General features: G+C 45.4%; 1 protein-coding gene and 1 non-coding gene across 2 annotated transcripts in view; both read left to right on the forward strand.

The window, feature by feature from the left end:
• The first annotated feature begins 261 nt into the window (after nt 1–261).
• On the forward strand, nt 262–333 carry trnae-uuc (transfer RNA glutamic acid (anticodon UUC)). Its single transcript has one exon. It is a non-coding gene; the product is annotated as a tRNA-Glu (tRNA).
• Nucleotides 334–2,764: 2,431 nt separating this feature from the next.
• Nucleotides 2,765–17,679, forward strand: part of elf1 (E74-like ETS transcription factor 1) — a 212,492-nt gene continuing 197,577 nt past the window's right edge. Inside the window, exon 1 of the mRNA XM_078412279.1 lies at nt 2,765–2,887. The gene's annotated coding sequence lies outside the window, so the exon portion shown is untranslated. The remainder of the gene's footprint in view (nt 2,888–17,679) is intronic.

The raw sequence follows: 17,679 nt of genomic DNA on the forward strand, positions 1-17,679 counted from the left end.
AAAGAGCACCATTTCTGCGTTAATGAAGTAGCTACACATTTCTGAGAAGCAGCAGGTCATAATAATTGTAGTGCACGACTGCCGGCTGACTGCTTGTTAACGTCGTAGTAAACCAGCTGCGCGAAGTCCCTTTGTCACCAAGGGTTGGTGTTAGTCGGCACTCTTTGCCTTCGGACCCAAGAAGCAGCCAAACTTCAGAAGGCAATGTTGCAACACTCGTCCCAGCCTGGTGTAGGTCGGCAGCCACCCTCTGACAGCCGTTCCCATATGGTCTAGCGGTTAGGATTCCTGGTTTTCACCCAGGCGGCCCGGGTTCGACTCCCGGTATGGGAATTACACTTTTATGTGTGTCCTTAATTGCAATCCTTTTAAAACTAAAAGAGATGACACTCTGAAGCGAGCGAGTGAGGGCGGTGGGTGAGTGGGAGCTCTCGAACAGTTTCGTGGGGCGAACCTCTGCTTGAGGCGGGCAAACAAGTGAGCGGGGCGTTATGTGCCGGGACTCAGGCTGCTCGCAAGTCTGCGCCGAGCCGCGCTGGGGGCTGGGCTGGACTGTGCTCTGGGCTGGACTGGGCTGAGCCGCACTGGATGGAGGCTGGACTGTGGTCTGGGCTGGGGTGGACTGAACTGTGCTGGGGACTGGGCTCTGTGCTGGGGACTGGGCTCTGTGCTTGGGACTGGGCTGACGGGACTGGGGTGGGGACTGGGCTGTGCTGGGGGCTGGGGACTGTGCTGGGCTGTGCTGGGGGCTGGGGACTGTGCTGGGGGCTGGGGACTGTGCTGGGCTGTGCTGGGGGCTGGGGACTGTGCTGGGGGCTGGGGACAGTGCTGGGGGCTGGGGACAGTGCTGGGGGCTGGGGACAGTGCTGGGGGCTGGGGACAGTGCTGGGGGCTGGGGACAGTGCTGGGGGCTGGGGACAGTGCTGGGGGCTGGGGACAGTGCTGGGGGCTGGGGACAGTGCTGGGGGCTGGGGACAGTGCTGGGGCTGGGGACTGCTGGGGGCTGGGGACAGTGCTGGGGGCTGGGGACAGTGCTGGGGGCTGGGGACAGTGCTGGGGGCTGGGGACAGTGCTGGGGGCTGGGGACAGTGCTGGGGGCTGGGGACTGTGCTGGGGGCTGGGGACTGTGCTGGGGGCTGGGGACAGTGCTGGGGACAGTGCTGGGGGCTGGGGACAGTGCTGGGGGCTGGGGACAGTGCTGGGGGCTGGGGACTGTGCTGGGGGCTGGGGACTGTGCTGGGGGCTGGGGACAGTGCTGGGGGCTGGGGACAGTGCTGGGGGCTGGGGACAGTGCTGGGGACTGTGCTGGGGGCTGGGGACTGTGCTGGGGGCTGGGGACAGTGCTGGGGGCTGGGGACAGTGCTGGGGGCTGGGGACTGGGGACTGTGCTGGGGGCTGGGGACTGTGCTGGGGGCTGGGGACAGTGCTGGGGGCTGGGGACAGTGCTGGGGGCTGGGGACTGTGCTGTGCTGGGGGCTGGGGACTGTGCTGTGCTGGGGGCTGGGGACTGTGCTGTGCTGGGGGCTGGGGACTGGGCTGTGCTGGGGGCTGGGGACTTTGCTGGGGACTGGGCTGTGCTGGGGACTGGGCTGACGGGACGGGGCAGAGGTGCAGTCTTTCTTGCAACGTGTGTAGTTATTCATCTGGTCTACATGTTGTGTGACAGAGGCCGGGGCCGGGGGCGCGGCTACTGGACGGCTTCCCGCAACTCTGATCCCTACAATTTCCCCGTGCCATGTAATGTCGAAATGTCGGCATCACTTCTGGGAAAATAGGAGCGGTACTGTAATCCAAGGGAGCGTCTCCAAACTACCCTTCCCCAGCCCCCAGTGTCCTTGACAATGAGCTTCACTAATTGTTACAAACAAATATGTTTATCTCAGTCCCTATTAAACCAACTGGGCCGACACAATTACTTGATCGTGGCTACATTTTGGGTGTGTTTTCCCCCTTTGGTGCAAGTAGTTTAAATGTGTTTTGTCAGTGTGTTGTCAATCCAGACCAAAGATAATAGAGCAGGGCATCTTTGATCCAGACTCAAGAGACTGCGAGAATGAAGAAGGATCCTGATCCGAAACGTGACCTATCCATGCCCCCTTGACATCAGTCTGAAGAAGGGTCTCGACCCGAAACGTCACCCATTCCTTCTCTCCCGAGATGCTACCTGACCTGCTGAGTTACTCCAGCATTTTGTGAATAAATACCTTCGATTTGTACCAGCATCTGCAGTTATTTTCTTACACTACCCATCCATCCATGTTCTCCTGAGATGCTGCCTGACCTGCTGAGAGAGTTTCTCCAGCACTTTGTGTCATTTCAATGTTCATGGGTCCCGACCTTGCATGCCACTTCTGCTAGTGGCACAGGTACTAGTGGCAAACTAAAGGGTTTGCAATCCACCTTGCCATGCTGCAGTTTACCTGAACTATGTTCCCCAACTCTATGCCTCAGCCAGGACCCTCTCTTCCATTACGCCTCTTCGCCACTCTTTCCACACACAGTAAGGCAAACGGGGATTTTGTATGTTGCTCAATCTTCAAAGACAGTTTAAAAAAAAGAATATAAGTTTATATCTGCGACCCCTTCCGTGAACTAAGTCTCGTTTTCATTTCTCTAGGCTTTGACCAGCAAAACAACATTGGGACCGAGAGCTGGAAACGCTGCCTCATTTCTATCCCGTGTGAAGCTTGGAGACGATCCCTTATCGTGGCATTGGCCGATATTATGGAAAAAAATGTGATTCACCCTTCGTTAATGGAAAGGGTGAACATCTAGTTAGGAAATCCCCAAACAAACAGGAGTTTAGGTGGAGCGTGCGACCGTGTGTGGAGTCTGGCGGATGGTGAGAGGACTGCTCTGTATTCATCAGCAAAGGGTTGTTTCTCAGGTATGTTGACGGAGCTTTTTCATTCGGTGACCGGGTACAAATTGTGAATGAGTTTCCCCAACTCTTGTAGACCAGAGAGAAGCTGCAAGGCTGAAGGGTTCATTTCGTATGGAGCAAAGTGTGGTGACTGAAACAAATCTGTTCAATCTATCCCGTTTCACGTGACTTTACCCAGGATTTGCGTTGGCGTCCAGTTTATACGTTCTTAAAAAAAACACCTTAATTACTGCAATGATTGAGGTCCTGGAAGAGAGCTGATTGGAAGTGAGTCATTTTAAAGACGGCTGGTATAATGCACGCAGAGGATTAATAGCGAGCGTGAAGGTGCCTTTAAAAGCAGAATTGTCAGGGTCACAATCTTCAGAGTTGTCTGAACATTGGATATTTCCCCATTGTGGCGATGCAAACTGCCAACCATCCATCCATGTGAAAGACGCGTGATTAAAGAAGACCTCGTGTGGTCGGTCACTGCTTCAGTCCTGAATGTTGTACTTTCATATCCACGTGCGCTCGCTCGCCCTCTTCGTGTAATGCTCTAAGATTTAATTGCGAATGGCAGCTGTCCAAGTTGGGAAGAATGCATTCATTGACCACTCCAGCTCACTGGGAAACTTTAAACTTATATCACTGAATCACAGGTTTTATTATTTTCTTAAACATAAAATTGAACTATTATTAATAATCTAGCAGAGGTGAAGTGGAAGAAGCTCTCCCTTCTTTAAAAAAAGAGGGGGAGGGAGGTGATTGTAGAAGTTACCTAAAATTGGAGAATTCAACTTTCATTCCTCTGGGTTGTAAGCTACCCAAGCGGAATATGAGGTGCTGTTCCTCCAGTCTGCATGTGGCCTCACTCTGGCAATGGAGGTGGCCCAGGACAGGATGGCCAGTATGGGAAGGGGAGTTAATGTGGTTAGCAATTGGGAGATCCAGAAGGCTTGGCAGACCGAGGGTAAGTGTTCAGAGGAACGGTCGCTGAGTCTGTTTGTTCTTGCCAATGTACAGGAGCCCACATTGGCAACACCAGATGCAGTAGATGAGGTTTGAGGAGGTGCATTTGAACTTCTGTCTCACCTGGAAAGAATTTAAAGTCCCTGGATGGAGTCGAGGGAGGAGGTATAGGGACAGGTGTTACATCTTCAGATTGATGGAGTTGAGGAGAGAAACCTGGTAAGAAGAAGTGACAGAAAGAGTGGGGCAAGAACTGGCAAATGAAAGATGGAGTCAGGTTATGAATGGCGAGTAGTAGTTGGGTGGAGATAGTTACCTTGACTGGAGGTGAAGTGGAGACAAAAGGAATTTGTTAATTTGGAATTTGTTAAGGGAGGAAGATGAGTGAAATGTCGAGCCAGAGGGAGGGAAAGTGGGTGGAAGGATACAGCAGGAGGGTAAGGGTGGAATATGGGAAATGGGGGAGTTGGAGAGGTGAAAGAGGGTGAGGACAGAATTTCATTGTTCTGCCTTCTGCTGCTAACAGCTTCCAAAAGCCCCCCCTCCCCTGTGAACCTATCTCTTTCTCCTGGTGACCGACACTATCATGTAATCATGTATTGTCTTTCCGCTGACTGGTTAGCACGCAACAAAAGCTTTTCCCTGTATCTCGGTATACGTGACAATAAACTAAACAGAACAAGCGACTGCAGATGCTGAAACCTTGAGCTAAAAACAAAGTGCTGGAGGAACTCAGCAAGCCAGCCAGCATCTATGGAGGGAAATGGACAGATGATGTTTTGAGTAGGGACCATTCTTCGGAGTGAAGGGTCCTGATCCAAAACTTTGTCCAGTCTGAAAGAAGGCCCTGATGTAAAATGCCTGTCCATTTCCCTACATTGGTGCTGCCTGACCTACTGAGTTTCTTACTCCAGCAGTTTGTATTTGCTTTTTCACCTGATATTTGATCATGTGTCAGAATCTTTTTTGCTAATACTTCAGTAAAATGTTCAGGTTTAGTACCTTTTATAGGTGTAACATAACTACTATTTGTTGTTCAGCAATGATCGATCAGAGAGGTGTTTCACAGGAAAGCATTGTATAGAGGCTGATCCTTGAGTATGGGAAATGGATGTTAAGGTGGCTGGAAGCTTGATTAAAGGTGAGCCATAGTAATAGGAATGAAGGCAACACTGGTGCTTGCTACCCAGCCCAGTTTGATTGCCCCCCGACCTCTGCTCCTTATTCACGGCTCCTTTGGCTCTCCCATCTTCACTCTCTTGGCTGAGCACAGGCCCCAGACTCCAGATCTGGTTCTTTAAGTACACACATTTGAAGGTGTCTGTTCAAATCTCGTTCATAAAGCAAACTCACTCAACTTTCGTTTTGCTTGTCATTTCACTAATAACATAAGGATTTGCATCAACAGACCATCATCTCATGTTTCAAAGTGCTTCATTGATGTTATAATTGTGGTTGAAATGGAAGTAACTGGTCCAGCCAGTTTCCCCACTGCAAAGTATCACGTGATACAAATGAGATAAGTGATTTTCAATCTGTTATGGCTGAGAAGAATGATGGTGGCAAGGACACCAAAAGTGCTTTTCATTCTTTTGATCAGCATATGAAATATCTAATGTTCCTAGTCAGAATGAATGGGCCTCCGTTTAATCTCTTGTTTATGCGAAAGTGGTGCGTGAGAGTACATAACGCTCTCTACTTTGAAGCATCAAGGAGAAAGGAGTTTGACACAGTTCTATCTCCAAGATCACTTGGGGACAAATCACAACAGTATTTCTCATATTGGTGAAGCCAGCTTAAAATTATCATGTACATATTAAATGCAAATCAGTGATATTCCACATTCACCAAAGCGCAGTTAGACTCAGCAGTCTCTGTGGGCTGAAAGATAATTGCAACCAAGTTGGGAATCTTTGCTTCACTCCATGCCTCACAACACTGACAACTGTCAGTATGAATGATACAAAAGACAAAAATCTAATCCAGATCTTGACACCTGGGATGAATAGAAGGAGCAACAAAAAGAAAGAACTACCAAACAGGAGCAGAAGATATCAAATAGCCACAGCATGCATGAAAACAGACCCTTCGGCTTAACTTGTCCATATTAACCAGGTGTCCATCTAATCGTCCGATTTGCCTGTGTTTGGTCCATATCCCTCTGAATCTTCCCTATCCATAAACCTGTTCAAATGTCTTAAAATACTTTAAATCAAAACATTTTCTACAGTTGTATTGGAGAAAAAAATGATCATGGTCACGAACAATGTGTGATATACTAATGATGGAATTGTAATGATTGAGCATAAGTGAAAGAGAGAATCAATGGGAAGTGGAATGTGCAATGTGAGAGAGAATAGATTACAAGGAAATAAATGGGGAAATGGAATGAGGTAAAATTGTAGTTCATGGGAGTAAAAAAGTTATTAACCTGGTTTCAAAATGAATCGAGTGACCGGGTTCTGAGAGTTAGAATGTGATTAGTTTAGATAAGGGCTTGTGTGGTGGCTGCAGCAATTAACAATATATATGAAGAATTGAGCTGCTAGAGTAGAAAACCTAAATTGGGTAGTTCGGCTCAAACACAATAATTACATTCCTGTGAAATCTTGTTTTACAGAAAATCACATTACAAAGATAATTGTGACAAAGGGGAAATGTGGTTCGTGAATTGAGACTTTCAGACTCGCAATAAGTTCAAATTGGAGTGGGAGGGGAAAGGTTCAGTCATTGTCAGCCATGTGGGTTCCAATGACGTAGGTGGAACTAGGAAGGAGGTTCCGCTGAGGGAATTTGAGCAGCTAGGGCCTAAATTGAAAGGCAGAACGCAAAAGGTAATAACCTCTGGATTGCTACCTGAGCCACAAACAAATTGGCATAAGGTCAAGAAGATTAAAGAGTTGAATGCATAGCTCAAAGATTGGTGTGGGGAGAAGTGGGTTTTGAATTTATGGGACATTGGCATCAGGAATGGGGAAGAAGGGAGCTGTTCTGATCGTAAGGACTCCACTTGAACCTAGCTGGGACCTGGGTCCTGGCAAACCACATAACTACGGCTGTGGATAGGGCTTTAAAGTAAATAGTGGGGGGTGTGGGTTGAACAAATTGGAAATGTATGGATGAAATTAAAGGGAAGGAGAGTACAGGAGAGGTTACTGAAATGTCCAGAAGAAATAATAGGACTGAAAGTATAAAAAGGGATAAGAGTCTAAGGTTAGGCAAAATGGGGACCAATATGAGAAGAAGGGGTGGTGAATACCGAACGAAGGGTGTTATATTTGAATGCACGCAGTATAAGAACATGGTGGATGAGCTTATAGCACAGTTAGAAATTAGTAGGTAGGACATTGTGGACATTATGGAGATGTGGCTGAAAAAGGAACAGAGCTGGGAGCTGAACACCAAAGGATATACGTCCTATCGAAAAGACAGGCAGGCGTGCAAAGAAGGTAGAGTGGCTCTGATGGTAAGGAATGAAATTCAATCCTTAGCAAGAGGTGATAGAAGATCAGTAGATGTAGAATCCTTGTGGGTAGAGTTAAGAAAATGCAAGGGTAAAAAGATCCAAATGGGAGTTATATACAGGCCTCCGAACATTGGCCGGGGAGTAGGGTACCATTTACTTCTGGAGATACAATCGGTATGTATGTAAGAAAGTCAATGTTACAGTGGTCATGGGGGAGTTCAATATGCAGGTAGACTGGGAAAATCAGATTGGCACTGGATCACAAGAGAAGGAATTTGTGTAATGCCTACAAGATGGCTGCTTAGAGCAGCTTGTGATTGAGCCTCCTTGGGTAAAAGGCAATTCTATATTTGGTCGTGTAATAAACCCAATTTGATTAGGGAGCTTGAGGTGAAGGAACCACTTGGAGGTAGTGACCATAGTATGGTAAAATTCAATCTGCAGTTTGAAACTGAGAAGATGAAATTGGATGTGTCAGTATTAGTCAGTATGGTGGACAAATTGAATAATTGGAAGACACCAGCAACATGCCAGAAATTTAAGAGAGTCAGGAGGCAGAAGTTACTGGAGTTGCTATTACTAAGGAGAAAGTGCTTGGCAAGCTGAAAGGTCTAAAGTGGATAAGACACTTGGACCAGATGGACTACACCACACGGTTCTGAAAGAGATAGTTTTGAGATTATGGAGGCATTAATAGTGATCTTTCAAGAATTACTAGTCACGAGTGCCCCCAGAGGACTGAAAAATTGCAAATGTTACTCCACTGTTCAAGACAAAAGTGGGGAAACTATAGGCTGGTTAGCTTGACTTCAGTGGTTGGTCAGATTTTAGAGTCCACTATTAAGGACGAGGTTTTGGATTACTTAGAAGCACATGATAAAATAGGCCGAAGTCAACATGGTTTTGTGAAGTGGAGATCTGGTCTGACAAATCTGTTGAAATTCTTTGAGGAAGTCAATAGCACAATAGACAAAGGATAGTCAGTGATGTTGTTGACCTGGATTTTCAGAAGGCCTTTGGGAAGTTGCCACATATGAGGCTGCAAAACAAGCTGAGAGCCTGTGGTATTAGAGGGAAGCATGTTTGCTGGATGGCAGAAGCCAAAGAGTGGCAATAGAGGGGGCTTCTTCTGGTTGGCTGCCAGTGACTAGTGGAGTTCCTCAGGAGTTGGTGCTGGGGTCGCTACTCTTCACGTTGTATATTAATGATTTGGACGAGGGGATTGAAGGCTTTGTGGCAAGGTTTGCAGATGATACAAAAATAGGTGGAGGGGCAGGGACTCTGCTGAAGGACGGACAGGCTGGGAGAGTGGGCAGAGAAGCGCCAGATGGAATATAGAGTAGCAAAGTGTGGAATCATGCATTTTGGTAGTAGGAATAAAGGCGTAGACTATTTTCTAAATGGGGTGAGAATCCAAAAATATTTGCAGGCAAATATTAGCATTCATTCAATAGGACTTGAAAAGTAGGGGTGTAATGCTGAGGCTATAAGGCACGGGTCAGACCGTATTTGGAGTATTGTGTGCAGTTTTCGGCACCGTATCTGAGGGGGGTGTGCTGGCATTGGAGAAGGTCCAGACGAGGTTTATCAGAATGATCCTGGGGATAATTGTGTTAATGTATGATGAACGTTTGACAGCCCTGGGCCCGTACTCACTGAAGTTTAGAAGGATAAGGGGAACCTCATTGAAACTTACCAAGTGATGAAAAGCATGGATGGAGTGAATGTGGAGAGGATGTTTCCACAATTGGAGAGTCTGGGATCAGAGGGTTCAGCCTCAGAATAAAAGGAAGTACCTTGAGAAAGGAGATGAGGAGGAATTTCTTTCACCAGAGTGTGGTGAATCAGTAGAGTTTATTGTCACAGATGACTGTGGAGGTCATGTCTTTGGGTATTTTTAAAGTGGAGATTGAAGGTTGTTTATTCAGGGTGTCATAGGTTATGGGGGAAAAGGCAGAAGAAAGGGGTTGAGAGGGAAAGATAGAACAGCCATGATTGAATAGCAGAGTAGACTCAAGGGGGCAAAACCTCATCCTTAATCCTTAAGCTACTATGATTTATGGACATGAACTTATTTCACCTTTTCAATTACATAAAGATGGTGGTATTTTAGTACAGATGTGAGAAGTAAATTGATGGATTAATAAATAAATATTTAATGGATTAGCTGGATGAGTAAGACTTTGGCAAGTAGATTTCCAATGGGGGCAAGATTGAAATTGCCCAGTTTGGATTAGAAAGGAGGTCCCAGTGTAATAGATGGAAGATGGTTCAGTTTCAGTGAAGAGGGTCGGTAGTTCTGGTTTCTTGTATGTTTCAGACATTACAGCCATTCCTTTAGCCACCTGGGCCATGAGTTCTCATTACATATCTCTTCTTTCACAGTGTTACCTAAAACACTTTGTCCGAAGATTTGGTTACCTGCACTAACTATATTGCCTCTCCCCTGTCACTTTATTCTGATGCTGCTCAAGTGCATTGAGATATTTAATTACATTAGAGGTATGTAGAAATCTGAATTATTGTTGTTGCAAAATAAAGTCGATGCCTTCTCTGAGCTCAGGATCAATCAGATGTGTTGATGTGATTTCAGCGATGTACTTTCTACTTATTGACTATGTTCTACTATTTAGTACAAAAGGGATCTATCACATTCTAATAAACAATTTGGTGCTCTCTCCATTTTTTTTGGTACTGAGCCTTGGTTCAGATGAAATCCAGGAATAATGCGTCCCTGCTAATTCAGCTAATCTCATTTTAGCAGTGATGAAGGAAGAAAGATCTAATCGCTGTTTCTAGCACACCTCACAAAGGAAGTCACCAGGGTAAACTTGGGGTGCTAGTTCATGTTGGACAGTCTTTGAGAGGCTGAAACAGAACCGTGCCAGGGGAAAATAAATTACAAAAAATAAAGATTCCTCTTCCCCTTCCAGCCCCTTGTAAATCCCCAGTTGTCATTCTTCTTCCTCGACAGCTGTGCTTTTAGCTGCCTGGGCCCAACATTTGGAATCCGTCCCAAAACTTGAGCCTTTCCTCTGTGACTCCTCCTCCAACGCTCCTTGCAAACGTTTGCTTTGTCCTAGATTTGTGCTTTGGTCGGGCATTGAGGTGTTTCCTTCATTCAAAAGGTGCTATATATGTTAAGGTAGACATAATGGCATACCTTGCATGTTGAGTTTGTGTTTTAAGCTGGAAGAGTTTTTCATGCTTAAAATGCCATGATGTACAACCCAGGTCACTTGTATTCTTTGGACTATCCCCAATGCTGGAGCTCGACACAAACCTCCAACTCACTCATTCGGGGGCAGTGTGCACTGTGTCTTTGCTCTTACTACCCTGGTTCCTGCTCACGGACCGTGCATGCCTGACAAAGGCACAAATGTGACTTCATTGTGAGATAGTGCTCTGTTGCTGCTGAATTTTCTGTGAAGTATAAATGAAATAGTTGACAGAAAATAAATCTGCTGATCTTATAGAATCTCATCCATTATGCTTGGATCCATAATATAAATGGGGTGTGTTTGAATTGACTGACTCTCTGACCATGAAGATAGCAATGTGTTCAGATCCAATTGCTCTAAATAGCTGAGCCTGAATTTGTGGCATTATCTCTGCTAGATGAAAGACTGACATAAAGATTGAAAGAGAGTGCTGCATTGTGCACGTCTCCAGAAATTGACCGAGTCATTGACAAAAGTTGCTTTTATTTTTGACTTGCTGAAGTCTTAAAGCTGACAATTCCCAGCAAACCGTTGCCATGCCGCTATGACATCTCCAATTCTGTGCTGGTTTAGCTCGGAACATTAAGATCATCAGAAACAGAAGCAGTACTAGGCCATTTGGTCTGCGTGTTTACTCCACCTTTAAAATACATCAATGGCTGATATTTGACTTCAGGGACGGTTCACTTTGTGTGCAAAATCTCTTTCTCAAATACACTAAGTAACTCAGCCTCCATAACCCTCCTGGGAGAGAATCCAAAGTTTCATTACCATTTGAATGAAGAAATATTTTCTCATTCTCAATCCTGAATGGATGACACCTCCGTCAGGGGAAACATCATCCTTACATCTACCCTGCCAAATTCTGTAAGAATTTTGCATTTCAATAAGGTTATCTCTCACTATTCTAAACTAAAGCGAATACAGGCCATGTCTGCTTAAATTCTTCTCGAAGAATAATTCACTCTCTCCCCACATGTCCCTCCCCAAACACTACTTACAAGTCAATCTGATGAACCTTTGCTTCACCCTCTCTCCCACCTTTGATAGAAAAAACAGGCTTGTACACAATATTCCAGGTGAGATAGCATCAAGCCTCTTTTCAATTGCAGTAAGATATGTTTGTCCAATGCCTCCTGCAATAAACCCCTTTATTATAGCTAGCTGCGCCAGTGTTTTACTTTAGTGATTCTTGTACAAGACACTCAGTTCTTCTAAACACTAACAGCTTTTAATCTCATACCATTTAAAAATCACTTAGCTCTTTGTTTACTGACAAAGTGGATGATCTTGCATTTTTCAACAACTTTGTGTCATCGACTCAGCCTGACTACACCCTTGAGGGTTCTTTGCTTCATCTTCACGGCCCACACTGTTGCCCTGCTTGGTATTGTCAGCATAATGTACTTTGTGGTGTAGATTATGTATAGCTTGAACTCCAACACTGATCTGTACAACAGCCTGTCACAGCATGGCAACCCAAACTGGACCATTTGTGCCTGCTCTGTTTTCTGTCTATTAAGCAATTTTCAATCCACACCAGAATAGTTGGAAATGAGTGTAGATCAATTTTACTAATCATTTCCTCTTTACATATCTGCAGTAGATTTTACAGTACAGGGGTTTGCATTCCCAGTAAACTGTCCTTACCATGATTTTCACTAAGAAATGTGAGCTGAAAATAAACTACAAATTGACATGCAAATTCTGTGATAGCAAATGTTATCACTCTTAGGTTCTTGGGTAGTGACATGTAAATATTGCAAGTAGCAATGATTCTGAAATGGCATCACGTATGTAAGAACCAAAAATAAGTAAGTTTGAAATTGTCTGGGATTGAGTTTAAAATAAGGTTCTGTTTTGGAAATGGGTTTGGTACAGTTATTGGGGTGCCAAAGGGCTTATTCTTGTGCTGTTCTGTTCGATGCTCTAAAATCTGATTGGATTGGCAGCTGCATAAGGGATTGATGTAGTGGTTAAATTATTGGAATTTTGGATGTTGAGAAATACGGAAGTACATCTCGTCATGGTGGTTCAGGAATTTAATATTTAAAAGAAAATTCTGGTTCCACAAAGAATTGCCAGACCTGTTCACAATTTTTTTCAAGGACGTATATTTGCTGTCCTTACTCTGTCTGGTCAACATGACTGCTGCCCCATCAATGTGCTTGTCTCCTCAGTGCAGCAGCAATTGGGGATGTACAATAAATGTCAGCAAATCTAGCAATAATCTGGGAACCAAAACAGTTGAAGAAAATGGAATTGAATTTAATAACAGAGAAAACCCTCATCTATATATCCAAGTAAATCAAAGACATGCATTTTTTCCCAATTTTTATTTTATGAAAGCTTTCTGTCTACCATGATTAGTCACTTGTAAATTGATAGCTTCCTATAAACAACATAATGATGGAATAATTGACAAAAATGTATGAAGGCATGTGCAGCCCTGCTGCTATATGGAGCAAGTGATTACCACAGTGAGCGTTCTTTGAGAAATAATTAATTAGATACGATAAACTTTAATGAATCCTGTAGTTCTGAAAGGTACTTTTTTAAATGATTTTTTGAACTGAAGGCGTCTACTTAGCATAAGAACACTATTAGGAAGACTATTTCTTCCTAATAGTCCAGAAAATTAGGAAGAACATCATGTTGTTGGACCCAGGCCATGCTATGCAATAGGATTGAATAGGTGCCCATTCTGGTCCATGGACATTTTGTGCGATGGGACTGAAGGAGATAATATACTGGGGGAATTTTCTGTTTGCTATGTTGTAATGTGGAGACTATTTCTCACAAGTTCAGGTTATTTACTGGAAATATCCTTTCCTTCAGGATTCTGTTCTCCACTCTGCATGTTGAAAATAAAGTCATTAACTGCTGTGACTAATGTGCAGAAACAAAACCCCCAAAGCTATTGCTATCTCTCTGGGGCTGTCCTGATTGCTTTTGTCAGGGTGAAACTCTGCACAGCAAAAAGGGCATCTGTTGCTATAAAAGCTCACTTCACAATCAAATGTAGAAGGTCTTTTATTCACTCTGAACCGAGATTTGAATGTGCCGTCCCTGATGTAAATGTATTAATTTGTGAGTTAATCCTCTAATCCTTTGCCACACCTGTGCAATTGCTGTTTCTGTCACTTAGTGTGCTTTCATAGTAACTGTGGCATCTCACTTATGTTTGCTTTGGCCTATTTTCATCTGGACCTTGGAGTCTCGCAAATCTGAATGCTGGTTCATCTGTGGCATGAATAAAAGAAATGGCACTGTGCTTGCCTGGGCAGTTAATTCCTCTCACTAGATAAGCATATTGACTGTTGTCCCACTTTCCTGCACTATTGATTTATTTGTTGATTGGTGGGAGATTGTGGTGTGGGTTAAGGTGGTGGTGGCTATGCAACCAGTTGCACGTAAAGCAAGAGGGAACATCCTGTCGCAATGACCAAACTTTCCCTTCCGACATGGTGAATAGAAAATTTGTGGAAGACTAGGAACCATTTGGGGTGCTGGGTAGGAAGGAACTCCAGAAGCTGGTTTAAGCCAAAGATAGACACAAAGAGCTGCAGTAACTCAGTGGGTCAGGCAGCATCTATGGAGAAAAGGAATAGTTGACTTTTCGGGTCCAGAGCCTTCTTCAGACTGAGAGTCGGGGGAAAGGGTCCGTGACCCTCTGTCTGAAGAAGGGTCTTGACCCAACATGTCACCTACTCCTGGGATGCTGGGTGACAGTTTCAGAAAAACAGATCACGGGAGCTTTCAAGTGAAACTAAAAGCTTACTGCAGAGCCCTGGTGATGTTTGCAAATAAGTACCCAGTTTGAAGTCTGAAGAATGGTCTCGACCCAAAACGTCACTTCTCTCCAGAGATGCTGCCTGTCCTGCTGAGTTACTCCAGCTTTTTCTGTCTATCCCCAGTTTGTATTTATAAATGACTGTAAATATAAATTGGGTACAGTTTGCAAACATCAACAGGACTTTGGCAAGTATGTACTCAGTTTGTACGCATACATCTTATATGTACATATTTTACCAAAATAGATATATTTCAGCAAAAAATCTGTTGTCAAAATGACTGTTTAAAACTTTGCAATAATCTACCTATAATCACCCAGCGCTCTGTGGACTATTGACCACCCAGTGATCATCTGTGTGGTTTTATGAATAATGCCTGCAAATTCAGTTTAATTCTGCCTTTCTTCAGTGTTGGACAGATGAAAGTAGAGTTTTCTTCTAAAGGGAAGCATGATAATGACCATTTCTGCAAATTTGGAGTGCTGGTAGCTGAGGGGTGATCTTGTGGAGGAGTGTACAATCATGAAGGGAATAGATTTGATGAATGCACGTCTTTTCCCCTGGGTTGGGGAATTAAGAACTATGGGGCATAGGTGAGAGGTGCAAGATTAAATGGAGACTTGAGGGGCAACCTTTTCTCACAGTGAGGCAAAGAAGTATGGAACAAGATGCCAGAAGAAGTAGTTGAAGCAAGTACGATAACAACATTGAAAAAATATTCAGACAGGTACACATCACTGTGTTCAGTTATGTGTAAGATTCAGAGGGATATAGGCCAAACACTGGTGAATAGGATTTGCATAGATGAAGCATCTAGGTCGGCATGGTCGAGTTGGGCCGGAGAGCCTGTTTGACCTTTTGGGCCCCATATCTGAGGACGGACGTGCTGACTTTGGAAAGGGTCCAGAGGAGGTTTACAAGAATGATCCCAGGGAATGATTGGGTTAACGTTTCAGGAGCATTTGAAGGCTCGGGACTGTGCTTGCTGAAGTTTGCTTAAAGGGTGAGGGGGGAATCTCATTGACACCGACCAGACAATGAAAGGCTTAGATAGAGTGGACATTAAAAAAAAAATCCTTAATGGGAGAGTCTAGAACCAAAGGGCACAGCCTCAGAATAAAAGAGTGTACCTTTTAGAATAGAGATGAGGAAGAAATTCTTTAGCCAGAGGGCGGTGAATCTGCGGAATCTGAATAGACCCTTCAGCCATCTCTTGGCCCGACCCGGATAAATGCATTGAATGTTTCTGAGCCAGTCTTACCCTTGGTGCCTCTGCACATGCCCTTACAGTGGAGCTGGGGTAACTAGAGATAGACACGAGAACCTGCAGTAACTCATTGGGACAGGCAGCATCTCTGGAGAGAAGGAATGGGTGACGTTTCGGGTCGAGTCCCTTCTTCAGCTGCGTTTGTTGCATTACTGTTGGGAGTGATATAATTCTGGACGATTTGTTTCAAATAAAAAGTGGTTTAAAAATATTGAAGTTCAATATCTCAAAGAAAATTATAAACACTGGAAATACACAGTAATCAATGATAGAGTAAAGAACAAAATCAAGTATGTTAACCAGAGTAGGCCTGTTTTATTTCACCAGTCTTTAGGTGAGCAGTTATCAGTTTTTCAGCTTTTTCTGTATTCCCTGTTACCCTTGTATTTATTGAGTCCATGAATGATGAAAGTGCCTGATGCTGTTCCAGAGCTGTCCACTAGAAAGCACGTGAGAGCAACTAATGCCAATTTTCAAGGTTGTTGTAACTTGTCTGCATCCCAATGGGATAAACCAGGTCTCAATTGCAGCTCATCAACTGGAGGGAATTAAACTTGCAACACCACTCTGCATTGCCTTCAGTTTCACTTTGCAGAAAATTGTGCCATTCAGTTCTTGCACTAGGTTAGTGGTCAATAGTAGACACCACTCCATGATCAGTTCAACATGCATTGGTGATCCACAAACTACCTCATTGTGTCCCTGCTCTTAATCATTTACAGACTGCAGGCCTTCTCATTTAAAAAAAAAATGCATCTGTCGTCTACAGAGAGCATTGCTGCCTCATTGTTGGTCCACAGACTGCATTGTTGCCTCAATATTTACTAGTTTGACAAATAATTGACGGAGGGCAGAGCTCCCCTTTCTGAACTAAATATTCCCATGCAATTTTGTTTTGGCTTCACTGTTGAGTCATGACTCTGATGTGCACCTTTACCCTCTGCATCCTCTAGTGGTGTGCTGGTGGTTGGGAGTGATGCAGGGCAAGGTTGTCGCCAAGTGACGTAGGATGTCGCCGGAGCTGACTTCGGTGAATTCCATTGGCGACAACCTACGTCAACCGGCGACAGGTACCGGCTTCAAAACTGGAGGCCAAAATGACGTGAATTGTCTTCAGTTGTCTCTAAGCTTGTCACGGGTAGACGTAGGTTGACTTCAGCTGTCGTAGGTTGTTGCCTGCGTAGTCGTAAGTTGTCATAGGCACGGTCGTAGGTGGACGTCCTAAGTCACGACGATTGGGTCGCCGGTTGTCGGTACCTTGCTGTAGCTTGACGTCGCCTAGGTGGTAGGTTGTTGTAGCTTGTCATGGACATTGTCGTCGGGGGATCCAGTCGCCGGTTTTTCGGCGATCTGCTACAACTCTGACAGTCGCCTAAAAAATCGCCTAAGTGGGACAGGCCCATAAAGCAATTGCACTCCTGGACTGGACCAAGATCAGTGGGGAACATGTCAGAACTAGGACCTTATAGAAAGTACAGGTTTGGGGGCGTGGCGGAAGTGGCGGCGCCTAACGGCTGCGGCTCGCTAGCAGTCTGTTTGTCTTTTTTCCTTTTTTTTTGTTGTGTGTCGGCGTTGGGATGGTTTTTTTTTTGTTTTGGTTGTGTATGTGTGTGGGTGGAGGGGTGGTGGTGTGGGTGGGGGGGTGGGGGAAACCTTTCTCTTTTAGGTCTCTTCCTCACGGCGCGGGGTGCGACTCGGCCGCGGGGCCTAACATCGCCCGGCGCTGCTCGGCCGCTGGACTTAACATCGCCGGACGTGGCTCGGCCGCTGGACTTAACAGTGCCCGGTGCGGCTTGGCCGTGGGGCCTTCCATCGCCCGGTGCGGCTCGGCTGCGGGGCATAACATCACTGGTGCGGCTCGGCCGCTGGACTTAACCGTGCCCGGGCCGCGGGGCCTAACATCGCCCGTCGCGGCTCGGCCGTGGGACTTTTCATCGCTGGTGCGGCTCGGCCGCTGGACTTAACATCGCCCGGTGCGGCTTGGCCGCGGGGCCTTCCATCGCCCGGTGCTGCTCGGCCGCGGGGCTTAACATCGCCCGGCGCGGCTCGGCCGCGGGACTTAGCTGCGCACGGCTTAGCCGCGGGGCCTTCCATCG

This window comes from Rhinoraja longicauda, chromosome 15, assembly GCF_053455715.1.
Source record: "Rhinoraja longicauda isolate Sanriku21f chromosome 15, sRhiLon1.1, whole genome shotgun sequence".
NCBI classification, from domain to species: domain Eukaryota; kingdom Metazoa; phylum Chordata; class Chondrichthyes; order Rajiformes; family Arhynchobatidae; genus Rhinoraja; species Rhinoraja longicauda.